The sequence below is a fragment of the Mauremys mutica genome, chromosome 5 (assembly GCF_020497125.1).
Source record: "Mauremys mutica isolate MM-2020 ecotype Southern chromosome 5, ASM2049712v1, whole genome shotgun sequence".
NCBI lineage: Eukaryota > Metazoa > Chordata > Testudines > Geoemydidae > Mauremys > Mauremys mutica.
This window is the reverse complement of record NC_059076.1, coordinates 107,938,335-107,965,413: the sequence shown is the minus strand read 5'-3', so window position 1 is coordinate 107,965,413 and position 27,079 is coordinate 107,938,335.

Below are 27,079 nucleotides of genomic sequence, written 5' to 3'. Positions count from 1 at the left end.
ACAGGAATTAATTCAGGGAAGTTCTGTGGCTTGTGTTGTACAGGAGGCCATATCACAAAGGTTCCTCTGGACTTGTTGGGTCTAGGAAGGAATGCAGAGAGAATGAACTACATGTGGCAAACATTAGTTATGTCACAATGCATTACTGGAAGGTGTTTGCATATGGCGAAGAGAGCAGCATAAGAACTTATAGAGAACACAGACTAGCAGAGCCTCAAGGGGTAGGCAGTGTAAGTTTAAGATCTGCGCTATGAGCCACTTATTCTCCAGTGTTATACAAAAAGATTATGTGTATATTTAATAATAGTTCTTATCATTCTTAGAGTGCTTGATGTATTCAGTGTACAAAAATGAAATAATAAATCCTTAAAAGATCCTTCTGATGTAGGTAAATACTGTTGGCCTTATTTTACCCATGTGAAAAGTGAAGCAGAGAGGTGAGGAAACCTGCCCAAGTGAGGTGGTTTGTGCTCTGTTATTTTCAGTTATAAAATTGACATAAAATAATTTTGTACTCAGATTTGGAGCAGCTGTTGAAGAGCTTTTCAAAGCAAAAGTAAATGTCTAAACAACACGTGTATCTAAATAATTATGCAGCATGCTAATTAAACTAAAAAACTAAGGGTCTTTAGATGAACACTGACTTAACTCCAAAGAGCAAGGTAAGTGATAGATAACAATTATTATATTCTTGATGTATGTGAGTAATATATCAACATGTCTAAGCGCATGTGCACTCTCTCTCTCTCTCTCCCTCCCCTCCCCCCATAGGTATTCCTAGGAGACCATATAGGGACCCCACATGCACTGAAATGCTAATTATGATACTAGTGCCAGTATCATGATGGCTGGCTGCTGTGCCTCCCTCATATCCTTCAGCATCTTTGTTAAATCCTTTAGAGGGACAGCATCAGAAATATTGCTGCAGAATTGTCAGTACAGATATCAGCTAGAGTACTGTTGCATCTGGAGCTGCTAGTTCAGTCACCACTGAGGGAGAATTTTAATGAGATGAGTAGGGTTCTCCCTCTTCAACACTTGGAACTGGGGAGGAGGACAGCTGTAAACAAAGAGCTGGGGAGAGGCGGTGCTCCCTGCCAATCCAGAGAGTTGAGGAGAAGGATAAAGGTGAATATCTTCCCCATGTGGAGGCCAGGACCATTCTATCTGATGACCATTATAACAGCAATAGTGGTAATACTAATATTACTGAATAAGCAGGCTCAATGGTACCTATGTAGCTGCAATTAAAACTGCTTTCACAGTACCCCAGCCTAATACAATTTAGAAGTTCATAGATTATTAAATCAGAAGGGATGATTGTGTATAACATAGGCCACAGGATTTCACTGAATTAATTCCTGCTTGAATTAGAGCATAACTTTTTTTAATCCAATCTTGATTTAAAAATGTCCAGTGATGAAGAAACTAGCACAAACTTTGCCAATCTGAAATCAGGAAAAAAATTTGACATCAGGAATCATAACATTCTAAAAACCAGTAGGAGAACACTTCAATCTCTCTGGTCACTCAACAACAGTCCTAAAAATGGCAATTCTTCAACAACAACAAAATTTGCAAACCGGATACCATCAGATTAGTCCTGAATAAAGACTGGGAGTGGTTGGGTCATTAAAAAACCTAAAAATTTCCCCAATACTAATTTCTCCCTACTTTTACTCACACCTTTTTGTCAACTGTCTGTAATGGGCAACTCTCTTACCACTTCAAAAGTTATTTTTCCTCCCTTGGTATCCCGCTGTTAATTGATTTCTTGTTAGACAGACCTCACACTTGGTAAAGCAACCCCCATCCTTTCATGTATTTATACCTACTCCTGTATTTTTCACTTCATGCATCTGAAGAAGTGGGCTCTAGCCCATGAAAACTTATGCCCAAATAAATGTGTTAGTCTCTAAGGTGCCACAAGGACTCCTCGTTGTTTTTGTTGATACAGACTAACACAGCTACCACTCTGAAACCTTTATTCAATCTTATTATCTTTTGAGCAATTCCTGAAAAATTCACTAGGGGGCACTTCAAGACTGATTAAGGAAAATATAAAACGTAGTGACAACTAATTCCACTTCATTATGAGCTAGGTAAACAGTCTTGTACAAAACAAAATATAAAAAATACATAAGCAATTAAATATGTATTTAGCAGGAACTGTGATTCAATTCCTGTTTCTCCCCCTTGCCCTCCCCAGCAACTGTACATCCTGACACTGAACATGCAAGTGAAAATTACATTCTTGTTCTAAACAGATTGTACCATTGTCCTCTTGTCCTGCTAAATAATTGGATTTTGCATTTCAGCACCTAGTCAAACATGTACCAGATGGTATTTTGGGGGGTCATTCATACTGTTTGGCTTTACAGATATGTGTAATAATGTTAAGTTTGCTTTTTTCCCAGCTTCTACGCAAGAGTTATCATCTTTTAAAATCACTCTTTTCTAAAATTTTCTCTCTGTTTTTCACTCAGAGTTCATCTGTTTCAAGTCCTGTTCCAGGACAGTACTCTAGAGTGCACCCTGAACAGGATAAACTGTTATTGCTGCCATGGTACTATTTGCTCCCCTGCCAGGAAGATATATTTGCCAAAGTATTTGGACTCAAACAATTTGTCTTGTTAAGCACATTAAAAGGACATAATAATTAGAACTCCTAACTCCAAGGAAATTTCTCCTTCTAGATGGTTTAGGGAGGCTTAGAAGTAAGCACACTAATGTGATAAATGCAAATGACAGTAACTTATTTTGCTACATCGCCTTTCACAACATGAGAGCATCTTCCTTGTATAATTTCCTGTCATAATATCAATAAACCATCTTTTGTATTAATTATATGTAAAGATAGAGAAGAATACCCATTCTGTACTGTATACTGAAAATATAAAATGCACATTCTATGGTTGAAATGACAATGTCTTGCAGTGACTATATGCTTATACTTATTGTTATATAAATTAGTTAGACGACAAATCCAAAATTTTTCTTGCTTTCATTTTTGGGCTAGATTGTCATTTTTTACCTCTGATGCATACAGAAGAGCTGGTCTTACCATGTTTGCCACTAGCTAGCCCCAAGATGAAAAAGCCTAATTTAGGTGTGGGAGCTCAATATTTATGTTTATCTGATCAGCTTGTCTGTATAGATCAGACATGGGTGACCAAAGAGAGACACTTGAGAAGACTTGAAGCCATTGAAATAGGATGTTTGAGGGCAGTGAGAAAAGTGACATTGCTGGACCATATGTGGAATGGTATCATCAGGGCTATGGTATCAGAGAGAAGTAGCAAGAGAGGACGCTGAGATTGTTTGGGCATGTATGAAGGAGGGATGAAAGGAATCTTCTTCAGGAGACACTTGAGACTAGGGTTTGTAGGTAGAGAACAAGAGAATGGGAAGAACAGGGTGGATAGACTGTACAGGAGGATGGAGCGGACACACAGTGAGCATTGAATTGGTAAGCTGGAAAAGTCTGATCCAGTGAACCAACCCTATCTACCTTGGAAAAGGGAAAGAAAAAGAAGGGTTGTCATAGTTTACTTCATCATACCAGTAATGTGCATCTAGCTGCAGCTCACTACTACAGGTTCCAGTTGTTTGAAGAGGGCAGTATTAAGTGAAGATCTTTTCATAAAGACTGAAAGATGGCTTATGTTTGTTAGTGCATTCCGATTTTCAAGCAGAGTGAGGTAGGCACCTTTGTCATCAGTGCTAGTTTACCCATAAAACATATGCTGGAGCATTCCCTCAGATACATCATGGCTTTGTAGATTACCTATGATGTTTATAATCCAAGTGGCAAATAATTTTCGGTCACATCAAGGTCCATTGCCAGTGTTAATCATTTTGTGGATTCCATTACTAGCAAATGTAGCCTTCACTTCGTGGATTGTTATATTTTTGGTATTGTTCAGCGTTTTTAAATCAAAGAGTCTGATATAACAATCTACAACTATGATACACAATGAAAAGAAGCTGCAGTTTTGTTCCTTCAGGTTTTGCCCCATACGGTCTGGGAAACATCAGCACAACAAATGGTCTGAATCTTTTCTATGTATCTGGGTGGCTGCCAGATGCCCGGTCTATTCTGGATGTAGAAAAGCCAGTAATATTCCCAGTATTGTAGATGGCAGTGGCTTCTATCTATTTCTGACACCATGTAATATTTTTTCTTTTTAAGCACAATGGAAGGACACTCTTGTTGTTAGAACCGTTTTTATCTCCATCTGCTCATTCTCACATCAAACACAAGCCTGATTAACACAAAGGGAAGCCATTCTATCTAGTAGGGAGGGGTTCAGTGTAAACAAACTGATGAGGTGAACATAATCAAGAGTAGTGCATTCTACTACAGATGGCTACCCCTCCCCATACCTTACCTTTCCAGTGCTCGTAAAGAAATGATTTCATTGCTTAGGGGAATGACGATCCTATAGTAAAATGAAAGAGAACTAGAAACCTATTTTGTGAAATTATTTGAATTCCTTGGCTGAGGCTGAAATTCCTCAGATGTGGTAGAGGAGGAATGAGGAACTATCTTCAACACATGGGATGCAATAACAATAATATTTGTAAGTAAGAATATCAGGATGGCCATACTGGGTCAAATCAATGATCATCTAGCCCAATATCCTGTATTTCGACAGTGGCCAATGCCAGATGCTTCAGAGAGAATTAACAGAACAGGACAATTATCAAGTGATCCATCCCCTGTTGTCCAATCCCAGTTTCTGGCACTCAGAGGCTTAGGGACATCCAGACCATAGGGTTGCGTCCCTGACCATTTTGGCTAATAGCCATTGATGGACCTGTCCTCCATGAACTTGTCTAAGTAATGAAGTTCATTAAATGTATGTATCAATATTGATAATAATGCCCACTAGAATGGTTCAATGTGAACATTTGGTTGTTCACCATATTATGAGGGTATTTTTCAGTTTTTGTTACAAAAGTGCAAAGCCTGTTCTGTTTTATTTAATCCTAGTCTCTTCTAAATATTTTCCTACTTTGTTTATATCTTTAATATGGCAGCCATCTTTTCATTTCAGAGCCCTTCTCTTTCTTTTGAGACCTTTTATTGAGACCTTTTATTTGAGACCTAAGCCTTCTATTGGAGCTGGGTGAGGAAAGGTGATGGAACATTCCCAAGCTCTGCCCAAAAACCAAGTTCCACTCACCTGGGCCTTCAAACTGATGCTCATCTCAAGGCAGATTGTGAAGATTTTCAAAATAGCATCACAGGTGCTCTTGTGGACTCCCAGGCTTGGCTTCCTCTCACTGGGGTTATACAAAGGCCAGTGATATATTAAGGCATAGGCATGATGGACATTTATCAAGGGTTTCAGCTCCCAGAGCCATAGCTGAGATCAGAATCTAAGCTATTTTTGCTAGCACTCATGAAGAAAGGCTTGAATATATGATCTTTTGTAACCTATTTACAGACAGCTTTTAACGGGGGGAGCAAAAGAAGCTGTTAGTTATGGAAGAATCTGCCTGCCTCCATGCCCAAAACCTGAGCAGACCAGGCCATTGCAGTTTGGGAGTAGGGCTATGCTCTGTGGGATTGGCTCCACAGTGCTCAGGTACCCACTTGGGCTCCCCTCTTTTCTTCTGGCCTTTTGGCTTCATGGTCAGATTGTGTGTGTGTGAGGGGTGGGAGGAGTGGTGGCCTGTGCCTAAGTGCTATTCACGTGTGTCATCAAAATGAGATGTCACTCAGAGTGCCTTTCTTCATATATGACCCTCCTTCTCCTTTCTTACATGCAAAGTACAGTGGAAGTGTGATTCACATTTTCAAGGTTTTCTTTGCAGCCATGAGGGCTAGTTACTTTCTTGTTTAAAACTGAGATTCTCAAGCAATGGAAGGAATCCTAAGAAAAGGTACCAGATTGCTGACTCCACATGTCCTGGCCCAGTTAGAGCACTACTTTCCCACTCCTAGCAGTCAACACCTTCCCTGCCCCCTTACCAGGCCTCTACAGAACAATATAGTTCAATGCAGATGATGATGCAACTCAGTTCTGCCTATGTTAATTGTCTGCTGAAAAGTTTGTAGAAATCAGTGGGGTTAACATCACGAGGCAGCTGGTCTGTGAAGCGCCTGTTGAGTTTGCCTCATTGGCTTTGTAGGCCACCTTTTGTAAAGGGATAGTTTGGTGCACACAAAATGCTCTTTATTTACAGTGCTGCACATACTTACACTGCTGGGAGTGTGGTGCTTTATTCAACCACATCATAGAATGGAGAAAAACACCTAATAACTAAGCAGGAAGTAAGGGAAGAGTGAAGCATGGCTCCAACCCAGAATAGTCTGAGTAACCCAGTTAACCCTCGATGACCACTGTATGACAGGGAGAATGCAGGGAAGAGTCCTGGAGCTGCTGCTACTCAGCTGAAATTCAGATTTGGATGGAGAGAGAAGCAGGAGATAGAGAGCAATCTGGTTATAAGGCACCAGACACCCGCCTTTCATACTTCTCACTTTCAGCTAAGAACACCTCTGCCACAAGAAGGCAAGTGGGAGGAGTTTAGCTGTCAGAAGCTATACATTATGCCATCCACATGAGGCGTTTGCTACAGAGTGAGAACTTGTCCTCAAACCCACCTTGACCATGACGTATGATCAACGAGATAAAAATATAAAAAGAAAGACTGACCTCAACACATCATATTTCTTCCACCAGATCACTATAGAAATCAGCCACCTCACCTGGGCTCAGCCTGGATTGCTGTTCAGACACATTCTCTGCATCTCTTATATGTACACCAACTGCTCCCAAGTTCATTTTGAATCCACACCAAGAAGGTAACTGAATAGGGAAAAGCTAGATCTCCTGAATAGCCTAAGGGAGCCTGGAATCTATAGTTTAACTTCTTCCATGTAAAATTAAAGGAAAACACCCAAAATGTCAGTAACCCCATCTCTTAATCCACCCATCACCTCCCTGAATGGGACCTTAACTGTATCCCCTAACCAGGCTACAGCTCTGTACTAGTTTATTATTCTTACTATTACATTGACCCTCAGAATTTCTTTATTAACCAGAACACAGGACATTTGGAACTAAGGGCAAGTTTGTCAGATGTTCAACAACCAGCTACTTCCATGGTCACAATGTAGCTGAGCTCTTTTGGAAATCTAGCCTCAAGACTCTGAGGGATCCATCCACACTGCACTCACAACTGAGTGAAGGGATCTGGTTACAACATGGTTGTCCCTGTGCCAGTTGCAAACAATTGGCACTAGCTTAATCCAATTAGAAGACATGGTTAATGACCCCAGCTGCACTGCAAATAGCCATTTTGTTGTGAGCAGGTCTAGGAATGATCACATGGTAATAAGTTACCCAGTCTCCGTTGTGTTTCTGGTGTGGACTTAAGTGTCTTACCGCTTAATTTCTTTGTTTGCTTTGGACCTCTAACATTCCTTTATTAGCATAATATTTTATGTGAACTGTGAGTGCAATGGAAGCTGTTCGGGATTTCTTGCTATACAGTAAAAGGTTGCCGACCTCTGAGATCCTCTTGTTTAGTACTTGATTAGACTCCATTGAATATGGAGAGTTTCTGTACAAGTATTCTTCAGGCTTGGTAGTTTAATCTTCAAGAGCCATTTGAGTCTTTATAGCAAGTGAAGACCTAATGTAAGTATAATAGTTTACATCGTAGCTGAATCTCAATTAAAAATAAATTGTGCAATTAAAGCACGTTAGAAGAAAGTTAGTTAAAAAAATCAAAAACAGCATTTAGCTCATCAATGAAACCCTAGGTTTTGCATCTGAGAAGAAACATTAGATAAGTTTAAAGACTTTAACAAGAAAAGCATTCTATAGAGTACATTTTGTACTGCTTATCATTCTCATTCTAATCCTACACTGTGAAACTAGCTGGAAGCTTTTTTGGTGCTGTTTTCTTTTCTCTTGCAGTCATATAAACATAGTTTGAGACCTGTTTAATTTGGTTCCATAATTGATTTCATTCTAATCTTTCCCAGGGAAGTTCATTTAGAGTCTGAAAACCTTTCTTTATGTTATTGCTTAGAATGTCTCCTCCTTTCCTCCCCCTCCCTCCCTCCCTATTATAAAAACAACAAACACAAAGCTTCACTTATTTCAAACAATTCTTGGAGATCCTTTCCACCTGAATATTTGAGAATTAAGTTTCTACTTCAAAACAGAATAATGAGGGAGGTCTATAATTCAGGCTGGTAATTTCAGATCATAGCTGGGTTCCACTATGTGGAAAAAAAAAAGCTTCAGTTTATGAAAAAAAAATAGCTTCAGATCCCCCCCCTCTTTGTTGTGTCTCTAGGGATACAAACTTGAGCTTGCATTTCTACCAAGGTCTCTGTACCTGGCATAGTTGTCTGGGATTGAGTTTGTGTCAACATTAATATTTCCTTGAAATTCTGCTTAATTTACACAATTTAATGTTTTAACATATTTTACTTCTAGTTCTAAGCACTATTTAAATATGAAGAGCAAGATATTTTCAGATCTTCAGTACAACTTTAAACATATTGTAAACGTAGCTGAAATGGTTCCATTGTGCTGACAAAACAATACCCCTGCTGGACATAAATGCAGAAATAGCATAAATATCACTGAATTAATCTTGTTCAAAAACATATGAATAAATAATAGAGCAAATACATCCTGTGTTCTACATTCACATTATTTTTAAAAGCTGCATATCTTAGTAACTTAGCAAGAGACCGAAATAAATGTTCCAAATTGATTTTTTGGGAAGATTTTTAAGACGCCTAAAGAACTATCCAGCATCTATTTCTGTCTTATTTTGGTGAGAAGGCTAATGTAGTGTTAGATAATCATAAAATCGCTGGAGAAAACATTGTGATTATCATCTTTTTTCCCCAAGTCCCAATTGCGAAATAGGTTTCTGAAGGTCATTATTGATTTTGTTTTGCAAGCATCAACACTCACTGTTCATTTCCTCAGTGTGTTTCACGCCAATCAAATGTTTGGTTAACATTTAATTTTAATGCTACCCTACAAAGATTTTTCTGAATTCACTTTCCTGTTAGGGACTTAAATATGGCTCTTAATAGACTCTGTACAGAACCTCTTATCTATCAAACATGCATGATGCATCTCTAACAAAGCTCTTTGGACCCATGCTGCGATTGTAAGTGTTGGTAGGTTGGAGGACATTTTTGTTGCTGTGCTCTGCAAAGCAGGACTGCTTTTTACAAATACATTAAACATTAATAGAGACAGAATGTGCAGTTATATAGTGCAGAAGCCTGACTTGCCTGGACATGTATTTATTTATTTTTTATTAATAATCCTTCTTGTAACACACATTTTTCTTTAGTGTTTCAGATTTCTGCAAGTGATTCGTTGAACCTACTAAATATGTTGTTTCATTTAAAACCAATAGAACCAATACAACTCACTCAGATTTACATTCATTGAAGTCTCATAAGTAATGCATGAAGTATGTCTCTGAACTGTCTCCTGGAATATCTTAAACACCTGACAACATGTGTGACCTTTTATAAGGAAGAGTGAAAAGAAGTGGAACTCCTTTTCCTGTCCTCCCTCTCCAGAAAAAAGGAAGCCCAAGGTAGTGGATACATGTATCTGAGAAGAAATGTCCAAAAGGTTTATTTTTTTAATTAGCAAAGAAAGCATTTTTTCAGTTATGACTGACTGTACTAACTGTGGAATATTACAGCAAATACTGAACTTTGTGCTATTAATGCATGAAGCAGAAATGTCACATTGAGGAATTTTGAATATGAGGATTAACATCAATGGAGAGATCTGTTACTAAGGAATCTGCTGTTGAAAACAATTACACCAGCTCAGAGCCTCTAAGAAAAGCTTCCTCAGCTATTTTTTCCTTGCTGGGTGAGGTTTTTGGATTCTGGGCTCCAGATTTAGAATGATTGCTAAATCTGATATGAAAATATTTCTCTCTTAAATCTAAAATAATCCAGTCACTTGATATCTATCAATATCTGAGCACTGATTCCAAAATTATGACCTGCTTTTAGGATACACAGACCCTTTATATCTTCTGCTACTACAAATGCTTTTGCATATGGCCATTCTTGAATGTGACATAGCTAACCTTTATTATCCTATATAATCTCATTGAATGAAATCTTAAGCAGCACCGGTATTTTTCATTCAGGTATAACTCCCCTATCATATAACACCTACTAGGCCACAAATGCAATTTGACACATGCATATATCTGCTATGTGGATAAAAAAAACTATAATGCAGAATCCTAATAAATGAACAATGTGTGCACTTGGATGCAATATAAACTACTTTGAAAAGGAGACAAAGTAAAGATTTCAATGACAACTCTTAATAGCTACTGTAGACATACAAATTCAGGGATTAAAATGATATCTGCATTGAAATGCTAACAAGTATAATGATTTAGGCTGAGTGCTCTGTTTCTAATTATTATGCATAGCTTGCATATAACATAAATAGTTGTAACCTTTGTGTGAAGAGCAAAGTCAGGAAATGTTAATCCATAGGGAAGCCATCTCTTCTCACTAACTTCCACGATGAAATTCTAGCTCTAATGCTTATTTTTGTTCTTTAAAAAAAATCCTCATTGCAGTTGAATATCCCTTGTGTGTGCATTAGTAAAATTGATTTCCATGACAGTTCTTCAAACTGAATTGCATAACAATATCATTCAGTGCATCTGCAAGAGATGTAGTAAGGGAGAGAATGAGAGATTTTGAAATATGGAAATACTAAAGCTAATTAAGGTTGGAAGCTTTGAAAACTGAACAAGCCTACAGTTTGGCTGAAATCTTAACATACTGCACAGAGAATTGGCCACTTGGATTATGGTCTTCTGGCACCAGTTAGATGAAAGCTCTTAGTTTGTACGTAATATGGTTTAAATCCATTTATTTAAATTCAAATCTCCCACCCCTATTTTTTGGGAGGCAATGGAAACATTTATCTGTTGTTCTGAGAGGGCCAACTTATACTTAGCTTATAAAGTCTTTGGGACGAGGACAATCTTTTCATCCAGCACTTAGCACAGTGGACTCCTGGTCCATGACTAGGACTACTAGGCGCTACGGTAATACTGCTGATCATAACAATAATTTCTATTTAATGTGTCCAAAGAAAATGAAGTACGTTAGTATAGCTAACATTTGAAACTAAAATTTGCATATAAAGTAGAGCAACAGTACACGACTGTGGTAATATACTGGAAGCAAGTAGCATTCAGATGGCAGCCTGCAGTCTAACTCTCTAATCCAAATCCCCTAGACTGCTGTGTATCTTTCCCCACTTACTTAGACTATACAATTAATAACTGTGTTTATTGTAAGGATTTACAAAGTCAGCTTCAAGTAAATGACTTCTGTCTGCCCTAATTTCATGTCTCTGCGCAGGAAATCAACTGATTATAGTCATGCACACCTGTAGGTGCTGCTTCCAGAACAAGTGTTCAGCAGTTAGACGACTTCTTCTTCTCATTTAGATCCTTCCTAAAGACTCACATCTTTTTTTCCTTGCCTCCAAAAGTATATTCAAGAATAACAAAATCATACACGTTCCAAGAACATCCTGTGTTCTGTGTGTCTGTTAGCTCTTCAGGTCAGGGACTGTCTTCATTGAATGCCTTCTACAGTGCAAAGCAGATTGTCAGTGGCTAATAAATAGTACATAGTAATAACCCTAAACTAAATTATTAAAACAGCTGGAGGTGAACATATGGAGAGCAGTACAATGAACAATATTGTGTATGTAGCCAGACCGGGGTGGGTTGAACCATTTTAATCTCTGGCCCAAACCCCATTGTTGGACCATTTTCATGTAGACACTTTCAGCTGATCATAGCAATGATGCATTTCAGTAAACCAGATAAGACGCCACTTAAGGTATCCAGGTGAGCAGATCCTCATAGCAACGATCAACGTTTCTGACAATCCAGACTCAGATTGCAAGATAGCTTCCCAGTTTGCGATTTCTCACAGTCACCTTTGCCTCACATAACTTGTTTGTAGTTTGAGTTATTCTCAGGCTTTGGGCTGTCCATGTCCAGTGTTGTCTGTGCCTGGCTTGTTAGGATTTCTGGGTCTATTCTTTAGACTGAGAGCTTGAGCTGGGTTTAAACTCTGATCCCTTTCTCAGTCTTAGAGGTCAAAGGCTAGTTTATTTTTCTTTAGGAGAGCTCATGGCAATAACCCAAGCCCTGCCAATAACTCTCATTGAGCTTCAATAAGACAAAGTTTATAAAGCAACTATAATAAAGAGAAAATCAATGAAAACAACAGTAAATGTCAAAACTTCATAATACAGAGCAAGAGTTACCTGGACTCCTTATCAGGAGGATGTTTTGTTTTGCTTTTGTTTTTTGTTTTTTGTTTTTGTGTTTTCAAGTGAAGTTTCAAGAGAAAATGTTAACACCCTGTGTTTAACACCCTTTCTTTCTCCATAGGTTAACCTGCTTTGTTTCATCTCACCCAGCTCCGGGCCTCCCATGATACATCTACACTGCAACTAAAATCCCACAGCTGGCCTGTGAGGCTGTTTAATGTCAGTGTAGATGTTTTGACTTGGTCAGGAGCCTGGGCTCTAGGACCCTGCAAGGTGGGAGAGTACCAGAGCTCAGGCTGCAGACCAAACTCAAATGTCAACACTGAAATTAAACAGCCTCTTAGCTCCAGACTTTTAGCCTGAGTCAGCTGGCATGGGCTGGACATAGGTACCCAGCTGCAGTGTAGACATAACCCCAGAGTTTGGTGTTGTGAAAACTCTTTTCTTTACCTCATTCACTGTTCAAGTCCAACTTCAAATCTTTGGGAAGGGCAGAAGAACACTAACCTCCTTCAAAAACTGATTTTGTGGGTGCTTTATAATCGCTTATCTCCCCTCTCTTTTCTCCCCACCCATGATGCTTATGAGTCATCTCCCCATTGGTCATCTCTGATGGACCTGTTCAGAGAGCTATCATTTAGTCATAGCATCGTGGCAGGCTGACTGTCATGTGTAAAGACCCATCTATACATTGGTCTTGTCAGGAAGGTTCTGAACTTATGCAGTGTGTCCTCAGCATCAACCTCAAAAGTCCCAGAGCTAGGATAAGGTCCATTCTCTGGATTGCAACTAGGCTCTGTGGCTGCTAAGGCTGAATCTGTGCTTTGGAAAGCACCACAACTTTGGGAAGTGAGAAATGTGTGAGGATGTATATCTGAGTTTTATAGCTTTAGTTCATCTCCATTATATTTATATTGTGCAATATTTTAAAAGTATATAATTAACTTAGTAGATTCAAGGCCTGAATAAGTAGCCTCTCATCCCTAAGTGATGAACTCCCAATAAAACCAATGATATTTCCACAAACAGAGCAGAAGAAGAATTAGGCCCTTATAAGGCAGAAATATAAATGTATGTTCAGGCAGTTCAGAAGCTTTATACTTAGCTGTTTTCAGAATGTTTTATTACTAATAGTTCCTCGTTATGTCAAGTAACTACTTTCTTTTAGTTTGGTATTTTAATTGTTCCTCATTTTCTCCCAATGCCAAATCTTTAAGAAGAAGAATGTTATGATTATGGACTCATTTTTACTTAGTCATTTACATTGTTTTTAATTAGCACAAAATGTTATGAACATATCTATATATTTTTTACATTCTTAGAAAATGCAGATATTTTCTGCCTCCCCTGGAAAAATTCTTTGATCCCAGGCTGAGACTTAATATGTAAAATTTCAGCCTGTAGTAAGTTTTTTACAGTTGAGTCATAAACCTCTGGGAAATGGAGGGGTGGGATATCACAGAAATGCTAATGCAACCCTAACTCCAGCAGCGATGCTATAATATAAACATCATTGTTTCCATGCTCCTGGATTGCTTGCTGTACAGAATATTTACATTTATAGTACTATAGTGTGTTTTACAGTGTCCCTCCAGGTAATAGTGAAATGATAGTTTCATGAGGAAAATTATATGACATTATTTTAATACACCCAGGCTGATTTAAGCTCAGAGAAGCTCAGGAGCAGGATTGTCATAATGCGTCCTTATATTATCTAAGAAAGTGTTCAGCTCTCTGTTAACTGTTAGTTTAGTGGTTGCTCAGAGAATGGCAGAGAATTCTGAGGATTTTCTTGTCCTCTGGCTTCTATGCTAACTATATTACACAATATAGGTTTTTTTTCCTGGTAAAATAAATCTAATATTCAGAGTTGTATGCTCTACTTTTCAAACCTGAACAATTATAACTTATTTTTGTGATCTGTTCACATATTTACTCATTCATTTATCCATGCAGATTTCAATACTGGATATAACTTACCTCACACACATACTGGCAACTGCTTTGTATTCCTCCTCTACAAATGGGAGAAACAGAACATTGATGTGATATTTGCATTTGATTAGAACTATTCTTCATTTATTTAGAACCTTTTCTTTGGTTTGCTTGAAATATGACACCAAATAGAACAGAGATGCCTCTGTTAAATGAATAGGACCCTGATTCTGCAAGTGACCACAGTGGTGCTGGGGTCTTCCCCCACAGAGCTCATTTGAAGTCAATGAGGCTTTGGGTGGCCACAAGGATCTGTCCATGTGTAGTCACATGCAGGATTAAGCTGATTAAGCTGTATTGCATTTCTGATTATACAGTGCAGCGCAGCTGAGTTATCTCTATGTTGTAGCATTCAACAGAGAAGGAGCAGAGACATTTGTCTTTAGTCATAAGGAAATAGGGTACACATGTAAGCTGCTGGGACATGGGTGGCATACGGAGTGGGTGGAGCAAGAACTTGTCTGGTGGTTGTCATGGCGTTCTGTAGTGGGCTGAGGGTGAAGCTGGAGTCAAGGAGCCAAGCCAAAGGTGAGAAGCGGGGTTAGGATCAGGACACCATGCCTAAGGGTAAGCCAAAGTTGAGAAGCCAGGCCAAAGATTGGAACCAGAGTCAGGATCAGAGCAGGGAGGCAAAAACTAGACCGGAGTGGACAGGAGACAATGCTGGAATGGGACTAGGACTGGAATCAGGCACATGGGACAAGTGTGGACATGGTATGTGTTGAGTAGCTGCTGTGCTGCTGATACTGCAAGGCTCAAGTAGCAGGCTCCCGACTGTCCTGCCCAATCAGGAAGCACAGCTGGTAGGAGAAGACTCACTGGGCCCAGCTGAACTTGCTGGATTGCCTAGCGACCAGGTTGGGCACCAGCTGTGCTCCTGACAACAAGAAACTGAAATGAGCAAAGTAGAAATAGTTAAATTAAATATATCTTGTATGAAAATATTAAATGTCTTTCAGATATTTTGACTATTGAATTTATATAAGAAAGTAACTTAGGGCCAGATTTTCCATGATAGGTGTCTAAGACTGAATCTACAAGAATGTCAGTGCGCAGCCCACACATCTTGTGCATGATATAAGTAATTGCATATGTAAATAGGTCCTTCTTCATGAATCTGTCCTTACTGTATGTACAGCTGTCTGTGTTTCATACAAAAATTTTGTATGTCCAACTTAGGAACCAGTCTTTGAAAACTGAACACTTAGAATAGGATTCACAAAGAGGACTTACGTGCCTAAACCAATATTTAGGTGCCATTGACATTCACAAATCCCCTACTCAGCTGCTATTCAATCCTATAGGTGCTTAAAGTCCCTAGGTTCTAAATTTCAGTGGCTGGACACCCGCACAGCTGCATTGGTCCTGACACTGCTGAGCAACTTGTTTCCTAACTCATGCCTGAGCCCTGGGAGCGTATTCATGAACTATGCACTTCCCAATCTATCTTGCCTTCAGGGCCCAGTCCAGGAGACATGTTCAGAACATGCCTAAACCCATAGAAAAGATGGTGGTGGTGCTGTTGTGTCCCCCTTATAACCTTTAATTTGGTGGTTGGAGCATTCATCCAGGATATGGGAGACCAGAGGTCAATTTCCCACTCCTTCTGAGTTGGATTAGGGATTTGAATTTACTCTCCTGGGAGGTAGGAGACCCATTCTAACCAAGGATCTATGGGGTATTCTGGAACAGTGCTCTTTCATTCTCTCCTGTTGGAGCGGTTCCTTTAGATATAAATAATTAAAATGTATTGGCCTAGAGACAAAGAGTGCGAATGACTCTTAAACTCAGTGCTTAGGGCACTAACCTGCAAGATGGGAGACCCAGGTTTCAGTTTCCCTGCCCCAATAAATATCTGATTTTATACCAGAGAGACTGACAGAAACCAGCCCCAGAATAGTGTATAAGTCAGTGATTAGAGCACTCACTTGGGAGGTGGGACACCCAAGTTCACATCCCTGCTCCACATCAGGCAGAGGGAAGAATTTAACTGGTCTCCCATATCCTGAGAGATTGCTCAAATCATTGGGATAAAGGTTATGAGGGTCTTCACTTACTCCATTTTTTTTAAAAGGACTGACCTGGCTTAGGTGCTTCTCCTTGACCCAGGTTTAGATACCTAAGTCCACTTGAGTGGCCGGGCTTAGGTCACACCCCTCCCTTCAGCATTTCCTACTGAGCAACTCCCTGCTGAATGTCCTGACTTTTGTGAATCCGTTTCTTAGGTGCCTAATCCCTCCCTGTGTATGAGAAGCCTGGGCTCCTAACTTGGTGCTGTGAAGGATGCCTAAAAGGTAGGCTTTGCAACCGTTAGCATTGTAGTACCTCAGTCCCCTCTGTGAATCCCACCTCTAGGGTCCATCAGAAGACATGATGGTAAAAGGCATCAGCAAGTATCTGTTAGTCATGGTACAATGGACAAAGTAAACCTTTTCCTCTAACAGTTCAATGGAACTGTGCTCGTCCCATCACAGATATGAGAAACTATTTTGTACCTTTCTACTGCAATAGTAAATTACTGGAGATATGATTGCATCCCTGCAGAGCTTTGTTTGATCCAAAACACACAGCAGTCATTAAGTACTCTTCTGGAGAGTGCATACAGCTATAAGAGAATGACATCTGAGTTAATTAATCTGTGGAAATACTGTCAGAGAGAAAGAGACTAATGTTGAGGACTTGACAGATTCGACATGCTTTTTGAAAATACTTTCATGACAACAGACTCCAGCAACAGGCATCAGTACTAGTAAACCACCTTGCTAATTCATTCCCTTTTGTATTTCCATACTCAAAGAGCAATCAGATATTTCTGTTTGAATAACATTCATTGTAAATTAAGAACAACAAAAAAATCAGAAAGAAGCAAAGTAAATCTCCACCAGAGAGGCACTACATTTGACTCTTCTTTAACAACATTCATTGAAATGAACTCAAAATGGCTGCCAGTCTCTGCAGACAGCTGAGTCCTTAGCTATTTAAAGGTGTAGTATATGGAAACAGCCATACAGTACTTAGCTATTCATGCTACAGATACGCTATATCTGTTTTCCCCATCCCTGTAATACTTTTCCACATAGTCATCCATCACTCTACCCTCTCTTCTTGTTCCATAAAGCTGTCTAAGCTCTAGTCCTACCATCTTGAACAAGCATTAACAAGATAGATGACAAAAAACAAAGACTACCAAATTAAAAATAAAAACAAAAATTGCTGAACTTAGAAGACAATTGCCAAACATCATTGCTCAGTCACTTGTTTTGGTTGTATACCATCTTTCCCCTTTACCTTTAGTTTTAGCAGTACAGAATATAGCAGAACCACACACATGCACAAATTTATTTTTCAGTCGTATGCATCATGCTCTGAGAATGGTAACTTAAACCATCAAACTCTCACAATGCTTTACTCGACCAGTCAAGTCATGATAGATAATGTATTGTTTTAGGAGGCTTATGGGGCACATAGGAGGAGAGGATTCATGAATTTAAAGTCCAGGAAAGTGTAAAGTTCTGCAGAATGAAAAGTGTTCATATAGAGCAGAGAAATATCCCAACATGCAGTTTAGACTGGGTGGGAAATGCAGGAAGTGCTCTATGGCAGAGAAAGGTGAAGACATCCTTCCCAAACTGAGAAGACCTATCAGGGAAGATGTCCCAAAAGAAAATTTCCAAAAAAACCCCAGGGATTAGAGCAATGGAAGGAGGGTTCTGTCCAAAATCAGGTGTAACTGAGAGGAAAGAAAGATTCTTCAGTTGAATAAGTGTCCTTATCTTCACAGGTAGGGTAGATAAGTGTCTTGTTGGATTTTCCTGGGGAAACCAGCCCTAGACTGATGTAAATTTTGTTGAATACCGGAGTATTTCAGGAATAGAGATTTGTTCTGTGGCTGTGAGGATAGTTGTAAATGTGAAATAGAATTGGAAGGGACCTCAGGAAGTCATCTATTCCAACCCCCTACTCAAAGCAGGACCAATCCCCAGATTTTTACCCTAGTGGCCTCCTCCAGGATTGAACTCACAACCTTGGGTTTAACAGGCCAATGCTCAAACCACTGAGCTATCCCTCCCCCAATGAAATAGGCAACATTAGAACAAATAAGCCAGAGGATTTTAGAATGTAGTGAGGAAATCTTGAGATCTCAGAAAAGGTACTGACCCAGATTCTAAGAGCAGAAGCTCAATGATTAGTCCGCAGGAGGAGAGAGTACCCACTGAGCATGGATGTCAGGAGTCAAGTGAACATAATCATGTGTATTGCAGATGTCCAGATAAACTGGCAAAGGAAGCATCCTTCCATGGATGATTAGGTTCTGTCAGATTTAATAAGCAGGTTCAGCTATACATTGACTTTGAGTATTGATCAGACTACATTCTGTATAAGGTGAGTTTACCTGAGTGACTCTTGCATTATTATTCAAGTTGTTTTATATTAACAGTGTTATTTGAGTAAGATAGTCATTTGAAGCCATAAACTGACATGTGGGAAATGCAACAGATCTGGAGTAGCTTTAAGAGTCTGGGCAGAGAATAGTGTAAATAATGTACTTGTTTTATTCAGCAGAATGTATCCTACTATTATTGAGTCTCTCCTGGAGCATGCAGCAGTGGTAACATTATGGCTCGAGGGTAGGAAGGCATAATGCAAAGAAAATGAAACGATAAGATAGGAAATTACCCACAGGAAAATGCCAGTCTTCCAGTGCAGGAGGTAAAAATATCTGTCAAAAATAAATGGCTAATTCTGGACCACAGGGGTAAGATGTAACATTTACTATAATGACCTTTTGTCTGACTTAATATTTCCTCCTTTCCATTCAATTATTCCTGTATTCCTCATGGAGGTGGTACTTGTACTCCATTCTGCACCCTGTTTTCACCTAGAGTTGAAAGGTATTTCTATGGAGTGAGGAGAGTCTAGGGGGGCACATTGGATCAGCAGATTGGCTGGGGACATTGAAAGGAAGACCTGCTAAAAATGTAACTAGCAAGATATGTATTTCTGATATTGATTATTATCTCTTTGTCGTGTCCCAAGATGGTAGATTGTAAGCTCTTTGGGGGGCAGGGACTGTATCTTCCAGGTCGTGTACATTTGTATACTGTCTACCAAAGCAGGGCATCAGCACAGTTGGGGCCTTTGGGCACTACTTCAATAGGAGGACTGTCAGTTCAGACCTGACAAATAGTTGCTTTCTTGCCTGATAACTGACAGCCAAAGGTGACCACAGGCTCAATCAAGAATTGTTGTGCTTAGGACACAGTTTTCCTCCTAATACTAGCATCCAATTCCCCATTCACTTCTCTGCCTCTTCAGGTGGTGTTTGCAGCAGTGCAGCTCCATCTTTTTCCTGGCATGTCTTTCCATCTACACCAGATACAATTGGGAAACAAGTAACTGTAGAAGGGGCACCATCGCTGCCAAGTACCCTTTTGCGGCGGTGTATGGATCTGCTGTGGCCTGCCTCATTTTCCCCCTTTAATGAGGTAACTATGAGGTCACTTAAACAGCCCAGTCAAGGAGAAGCCAAACTCTCTACTTTAAAGTAGTGTATCTCCCTTTACTAAAGCCTTCTGAAAGGAGCACTTGTGCAAACATTTGAAGGCTCTTACTTCAGAGTCCAGATGAAATTGAAAAGTCCCCAAACAAAAGTCTTTAGGTTCCAACAGCAGCTCCTTCTGCTGAAAATCCTCATGCTTCTCTGCTGCCTGGAGAGCTTTGTCATTGTTCTCCTGCTTGTTCAGGGTCTCTCCCAGGTCTCCCTGCCAGGAAAGGTTTTGCCTAGTTCAGGGTCCCTAGGAGTTCCTGTTTTCTGGGCTTCTTTTCTCCTCAGGAGCCTTATTCCACTGAGCTCTCCTAAGCCTTTTGTTAGGGCCTGGTGCTCCTTACTTAGTTAACTGTCTTCCAGCTACCTAGGCAGTTACCTATCCCAGGTGGTCATAAATAGGCTGGGCATATGACACCCTTGAAGGGCTAGCCCAGCGACAGTAGCACAAAGGTATTTGGAGTAGATCTGGTCAAGAATATTCTGGTGAAACGGGCTTTTGTTGGAAAATGCTGATTTGTCAAAAAAAGAAAGGTTTCAGTTTTGACGAAACACAAGCCAGGTAAGTTTCCTGACAGCTTGCCTAGAGGGCTGCTGGGGACACCAGGGCTTCCAGGGTCTGCAGTTCTGGGGCATCTCTGACATGAAAACTGCCTTGCGGACAGGGACCCTGACTCCAGGGTTTCCTGGCTCCCAGTCATAGAGCCTGAGAGCCCTGGCTGTAGTAGTGTGTCTTACAGTCTTGTAGTTCTGGAAGGTGTGGGGCTCTCAGGGTTTCTAGGCAGCCCACTCTGCAACCAGGGTCTCCCCTGACTCCTGAGGACTCCTCTGATTCCCCAGGCTGCTCCTGAGACGCCATTTTGTTTAATAAAATAATCAAACCAAAATATTTAGATTTTTCTGATTTTTCTTTTGGAACTTCTGTACTATGGGAAATTTAGAAGTTCCAAAAGAAAAATCAGAAAAATCTAAATATTTTGGTTTGATTATTTTATTAAACAAAAGTACAGAAATCTCTAGATTTTGAACTGGAATGAAGGCTTTTTAAAAATGTCAAAATTTCCCACAGAATGGAAATTCCAAGTTTCTACCAGCGGAGAGAGGAATCGTTAAACTATAGAACAAGAGAGAGGTAATTTTTTTGGATTGAATTGTACATTTGCCAAAAAAGGCAGTTGCAGAGTGACTGAAATGTCGCAAATTTGGATTGAATTAGGCAAATGAGGGATTTTTTAAAAAAAAAAGTCTAAATGGTCTGTTTCTACATTTTCCAAACAATCTGTTCTGAAATGGCATTTTGAAAAGAACTTTTTTTCCTTTTGGTGAGGAAAAACTGAAAAAAAAATCCATTTCAGTTCAAGCCAAAATGAATTTCTGCATTCTGTATTACTGGATACAAAGCACACATGTACAGTGAGTTCAGTGGAAGCTGAAAAGCTACCTTTTCATTGGTATATCTAATCAAAGGTGATATTTTGTCTTTGAGAATCCCCTTACATACAATGGTGAATAGTCTAGAACCAGTGATATTTTAACTACCATACTATTACGACAGTGTTCCCCAGTACAGGTTAGTATTCACTATCATTACTTTCGCTTAGCAGCTTCAGTTAGAAGTTTGGTAGTCAGTCACTTCTAGTATTTTAATCTGCTTTCTTGCTGGGTTTGGCAACCCACATTTAAAAAACCCAAAACTTTTCTAAGGGACAGAAATACACAGGAAACTGATCCAGTTGAACCTCCCATGTGCCTTCTGTTATAATTTAGCTTGTCTTTCCCAACAAACAAGAAATCGGCACCTTTTACAAGCTCAAGCAGGTTTACGCTATGCAGGAGTCAATCAAAAATCTTTTAAATGACTTTTTAAGAAGTATATTATTTGAGTATGAAAATTAAATGTGTACATAACTTCTTAAATAAATTCTCCTAAACTGTTCATCATGTCTGTGTCAACAGACTGCTTACATGTGAGCTCAACTCCATGGTCCAGATTGTGGCTGGGGTTGTGAGTGTATGCAAAGTTGGGAGAAGGGTGTCTCCAATCCATGCCTGCTCTCCTCCCTTCATGTGTACCTGTATGAGCAGCAGCAACAATCTTAGTACTCTGGAGAGCTGGTTGAAAAATTCTCAACAATTTTTTTTTTCTGTCTAAAGATGTCAGTTAGTTGAAAATTTTGTTGGGAAGGTTTCTCAGGTTCAGGAAGGAACAGACAGATTAACCCTTCGCCTATCCCAAATTGTCAACAGCTACGGAAGTTGCCTGGGATGTGGGGAACCAAGGTGCACATCCCTGCTCTGCCTGATTGAAAGCATGAACTTGACCCTGGGCCTCTCACATTCCAAAGAAGCGTCCTAACCACTGGGCTACAGCATCTGTCTCAACCCCACCACCACCCAATGTAGATTTAATTAATTATTTTTACAAAGTGGAACAGTTCCAGCAGGAGAGTTTGAGAGACTGACCGTATAACCCAATGGATTGTGTAATCTCCTGGCATGTTAGCAATCCAGCTTCAAGTTCCTGAGCTGCCTGATACAGAGTGCGTCTCTTGTTTTTTCATGAACATTTCCAAATGGTCTCATTTTTGTTCCATAAATCAGAAGTGGTGTTTTCCAGCCAGCCCTCATTCCCACACTCTTGAAGTGCAAAGGGGAAATTACTGCCAGTGGTAGGCTACCAGCCAGGGCAAGGCCTTTGTTTCCGTGTCAGCAGTTGCACTACAGCCAATGCAAAAGGTGGAGTGAAGGTAGGGAAAGAGATCACACTACACCCTGTGAAAAGGTACCACAATGGCCACGTGTGGAGTCCTCTAATTTCACAAGCATTCTGGTTGCCTTACTACTGAGGTCTCTGTGACTTGCCCTATGCTCAGCACACTGTAATTAAAACTGTGGCATTAAAAACCACCATCTTAGATTTCCTTGTTTCTATATCTTCCATTTTTATCTATGGGGATTGTTTTTTCTACCAAGTTTCATATAATTCTCTACAACACAATATCTGTTTCCTCCATTTTCAGCTAATACATCTTCACTGTGAATGACATACAGTGTATTGAGCTTTGAGCACTGGGAAGATGAGATCATGGATTTTATACTCAGGATTCAGTGTTCTCTGTTATTGTTATGGTAGTGGCATGTACAGTACATTTATAAATACTTCAGAGATTTAAAACTGACCCTTGCTAGGATAACTTGCTGAAAGGTCTCCCTAGTGCCCCTTTGTCTGTGTAGTCTCCTTTCTGAAGCCTTTAACTGAGAAAGAAAAAGGTACATTTTGCAGGAACTCCTACAGAAATGGAAGTACTAAAATGAAGGTAGCAGTGAGCAAGGTTGTGATTGTTAGTTGAAGAAGACTCGAGAGTAAATTGATTTTAAAACTTGCAGTTTTATAGCTCCCTACTTCAAGATAATAAAGACATTCTATGGGTTACTGAAATTCTATGACCGCAATAAAAGCTTTGTAAAAATATTTGAAAACATCCCATTTCTTTAGAAGTACAGCAGTGTAAAGGCAAGTGAAACCTTTACTAACAGTTTATATAATGTTTGATGACCTTCCCTGTTGATTCAATGTGCAAATCCATAGCTGTAAATTATGCAAAGTTTTCATTTGTATTAATAGCAAAGTTCGTGTTTGTGTGAGACCGTAGGCATTGTCTGTGGTTTTGCATACATTTGAGTGCTGCCTGGACCTTGGTGTGGGGTTAGGGGCTATTCTGTGAAGTCTCAGTTTTGTATCCACAGGAATAGTATTAAGAGAGAAAAAGCAGAGGCATATAAAGAGAAATGAAGTGGTTTTGTAAGTGTAGTTTTGCATTAGACACAAAACTATTCATGTTCCTTATCTTTAGTATTTCTAGGGTGCTTATTAATATAGTACTTAGACATCAAATATAGTAATTATGTGGCAAATGTTGACCATGTATTAGGATATTTAGGGGTTCTTAATACAATTTGTTAAGCTACATTAAAATAGGAAGTCATAAATTATATGGACAATGTTGATATTTTGCTTCTGCCTCTGTGTTAATTTCCACCTTGAAAAGAACTGTGGACTGGAAAAAGTTTCAGCTATTTTCTGTGAGTTCCATTCCATCTCACAATGGAATTATTCTACCACACTCTAGTACATACTATAATTAGACAGATTAACATTTTCAAAAATAGGAGCCTAAAATTACTCAAAATATATACATACATTACCACTGAAATGTAGCCAAGTCTGGGGTAGGAGGGCAGAAACCGACTAGGGTACGGCACACTGATCAACAGTGAGGAGGGGAGGAAATTTTGTTCAAGGAGGCTAGGGAAAACCCCATCTCTTAAAGACTAATGAGATCTTCAATGTCCCCAAAGTACAGACAGAAAGGGATGGATTTCCAAAAGCACAAATGTGGGGCAGGTGCCTAATCCCTTTGACTTTCAGTGGGAGATGAATACCTCATTTTCCTTTGTGCTTTTGAAAATCTACCCCAAAGAATGTTTTTATGGTCTCATCCTAAAGATCTCTACAAAGTGGTAAATTGCAAATAAACTAACACATATGTCCTATAATTTGTGGTCAGGATTCTATTTTACAGCCAAAAAACAAATACAATATTTTAATTCTTATGCCAATTTAAACAATACGGAAATGCTCATTTGAATTCAGGAACTAATATGTGTCCTAGTGAATCCAACTTTTTCATGCCAAAGTTGTAAAGCTACAAGAAAGGACCATGTTACTAATGTTGCTCTACTTTTGTGTTACTATTTTGGTTTTCTTTACTCAAGGTGTTTTTTCATGTCTCTGATTATAAATGGGCCTTGTCCATGGTTTCCCAAGGGAATGGAGGCTTTCTGTACTTTGCTGACATTGTGGAAAATTAGATGGGGAACAGCCATTTAGTGCAATCTTCCCATCATAAGTTTGGCACGGTGTTAGTTGGAAAAGCAAGGGTCTAAATGTTAGAAGTTGTGTACTTTGAAATTATCCTTGTATTTGTTTTTTGTCCAGTCTTTTGGGGAATGTCCTCTTTCTCCTTCATCTACATTCTTTTGAACAAAGTAGTCACAATAACCACATCAATTTAAGGACAAGTGACCATTGCATGAAAATTCATTTAAATTTGATTAATATATTCTATTTACAAGAATTATTTTGCTAAGGAGAATAAATGTCCTGGAACTGTTCAAATGTTTAGATTGAATTTAGAAGAGATTACAGTTTGCCTCTAATTTAAAGAAGTCTCACTTTTAAGAGCTTACTACTGCATAATTAAGAGACCCTTGGGCTTAGTTTATATTTATACACCTAGGATGATCAAAACAATCACACTTTCTGTCTTACAGAATGTAGATTGTTTTGGGTAACTGGGTAATGAAGTAAAGAAACCAAGGTTGCTGTTTGAGTTAGTATTCACTGTGAAAGGTCTCTACTATCTGATGGCTGTTTGGCCTCTGTGAATTGTTTGGTCTTAGTCAAGTTCCTAGTGAAAAGGCACAATAGCACAAAAGATGTTGCCAGAGGTGATGATGACAGTCTCAGCAAAGCATGGGGATAGACTGACCATAGGGATCAGCCTGCACTCATTTCCAGGGGGCCATCCAGGTGAAGATCAAAGAGCAATAGTGTGTCAATGGGAGAAGCCTCTGCTGGTTCTCTCTGTGCTATGGTGTTCTTGTTCTCTCAGTTAACTGACTGTTTGTGGCCAAACCTGTCTCTAACACCTTTCTGACAAACACTATATTCAAAATTATTCTGCTCTCTGTAATTGTTTATTTCTTGCAGAGCTAGCTGAATGTCCCCCCACATTTTTATAGTAGAATAATGGGTTTTTGACAATGACCAAGCTTTTTGTCAAAATTTCATTTGCATCAATATTTTTCACTTTTCAATTTCAAAATGATGGAGATGAATCTCACTTGTAGAAACTTGAGATTTTTTTTAGTCAATTTCATCAAAAATTTCAAAGGAAACAAAAATCCTTTAAATTTTTTCCATGAGAAACCTTTTTTAATGAGCTCTACAATTTTTTATATAACACACCTTTTTTTAATGAGCTCTGTTTTTCCTCTTAGGTGGTCAGTAACTTATTTGGGAGCGCACATCTATCAGCACTAGAAAGCCATGGTCTCAAACCTGCAGTCCAGAACCTGGATACTGTACCATGCCTATTGTACTTTTGCAGGATGAGGGAGAGAAAAAGGACATTGTAGTGTCTGTGATGCAATCTTCCTGATATGGCATTAAACCCTACCATAGGAGTGTTCTGGTCACTGCTCGGGCTAAAGTTAATAATCTGATGGCATCCTTCTAAAAGAGTTGTTGAGAACAATTGCAAGGTATTCCAGCCAATATTCTTTATCTCAATGAAACAGGTCCAACGTGTACAAACTGTTGCTGCATAATGACTACTTTTCTTTGCTTACATAGCCAATAAGCTATTACCATCTGATTCATTACTTTGTACAGCACAATGGGATACAGCTGCATGTGGTTTCGTTGCTGTTCTGTTTTGCGTGGTAGTTTCAAGATTAGCTTGTGCTTTTGGGAATTGAGAAATTATAAAATCAAACCAATGTTGCATTCTTGATTTCTCTGAGTTTCTAGTGATGGAGATTCTGAAACACACAGCCACTGCTACGGTTTTCATTGTCTCTCCAAACTGAGGTGCCATCAAGAAGGTATAGCTAGTTATAAAGATGTTGTGATACTGGAAGGTGCAAGGCTTATATTTGTTACAATAAACTGCTAAAACAATTAAGTACAATGACCTGAACAAATTAATACTTCTCCCTTGGATTGAAATTGCATTAAGTGGTTAGAAATATACAGCAAGTATAATGAAATGCTAAACCAAGCTGAAGAATAAGGCATGATATGATGGGTAGGAAAAGAGGGTTCTTCCAGATTGTATTGATGTAATTGACCAATTAATATGATAAAATGATGCACTATTAATATAGCAAGATGCTTCTCATTTAGCAAGAGGCAATTGTGCCAATGGAATATTTGCAGTTACAAAGAATAGTATACACATGCTGTTTCAGCGTAACATTAATTAGGACACTACTCTAGGCTATCCCCAATTAATCTCTTCTCTGATGCTTACTGTATGTGGCTAGTAACCATGATTGATTACTACATAAGATCAGTTCATAACCACAGATACAATGTGATACATTTGCTGGATCAAAACTGAGAATTCTGCCT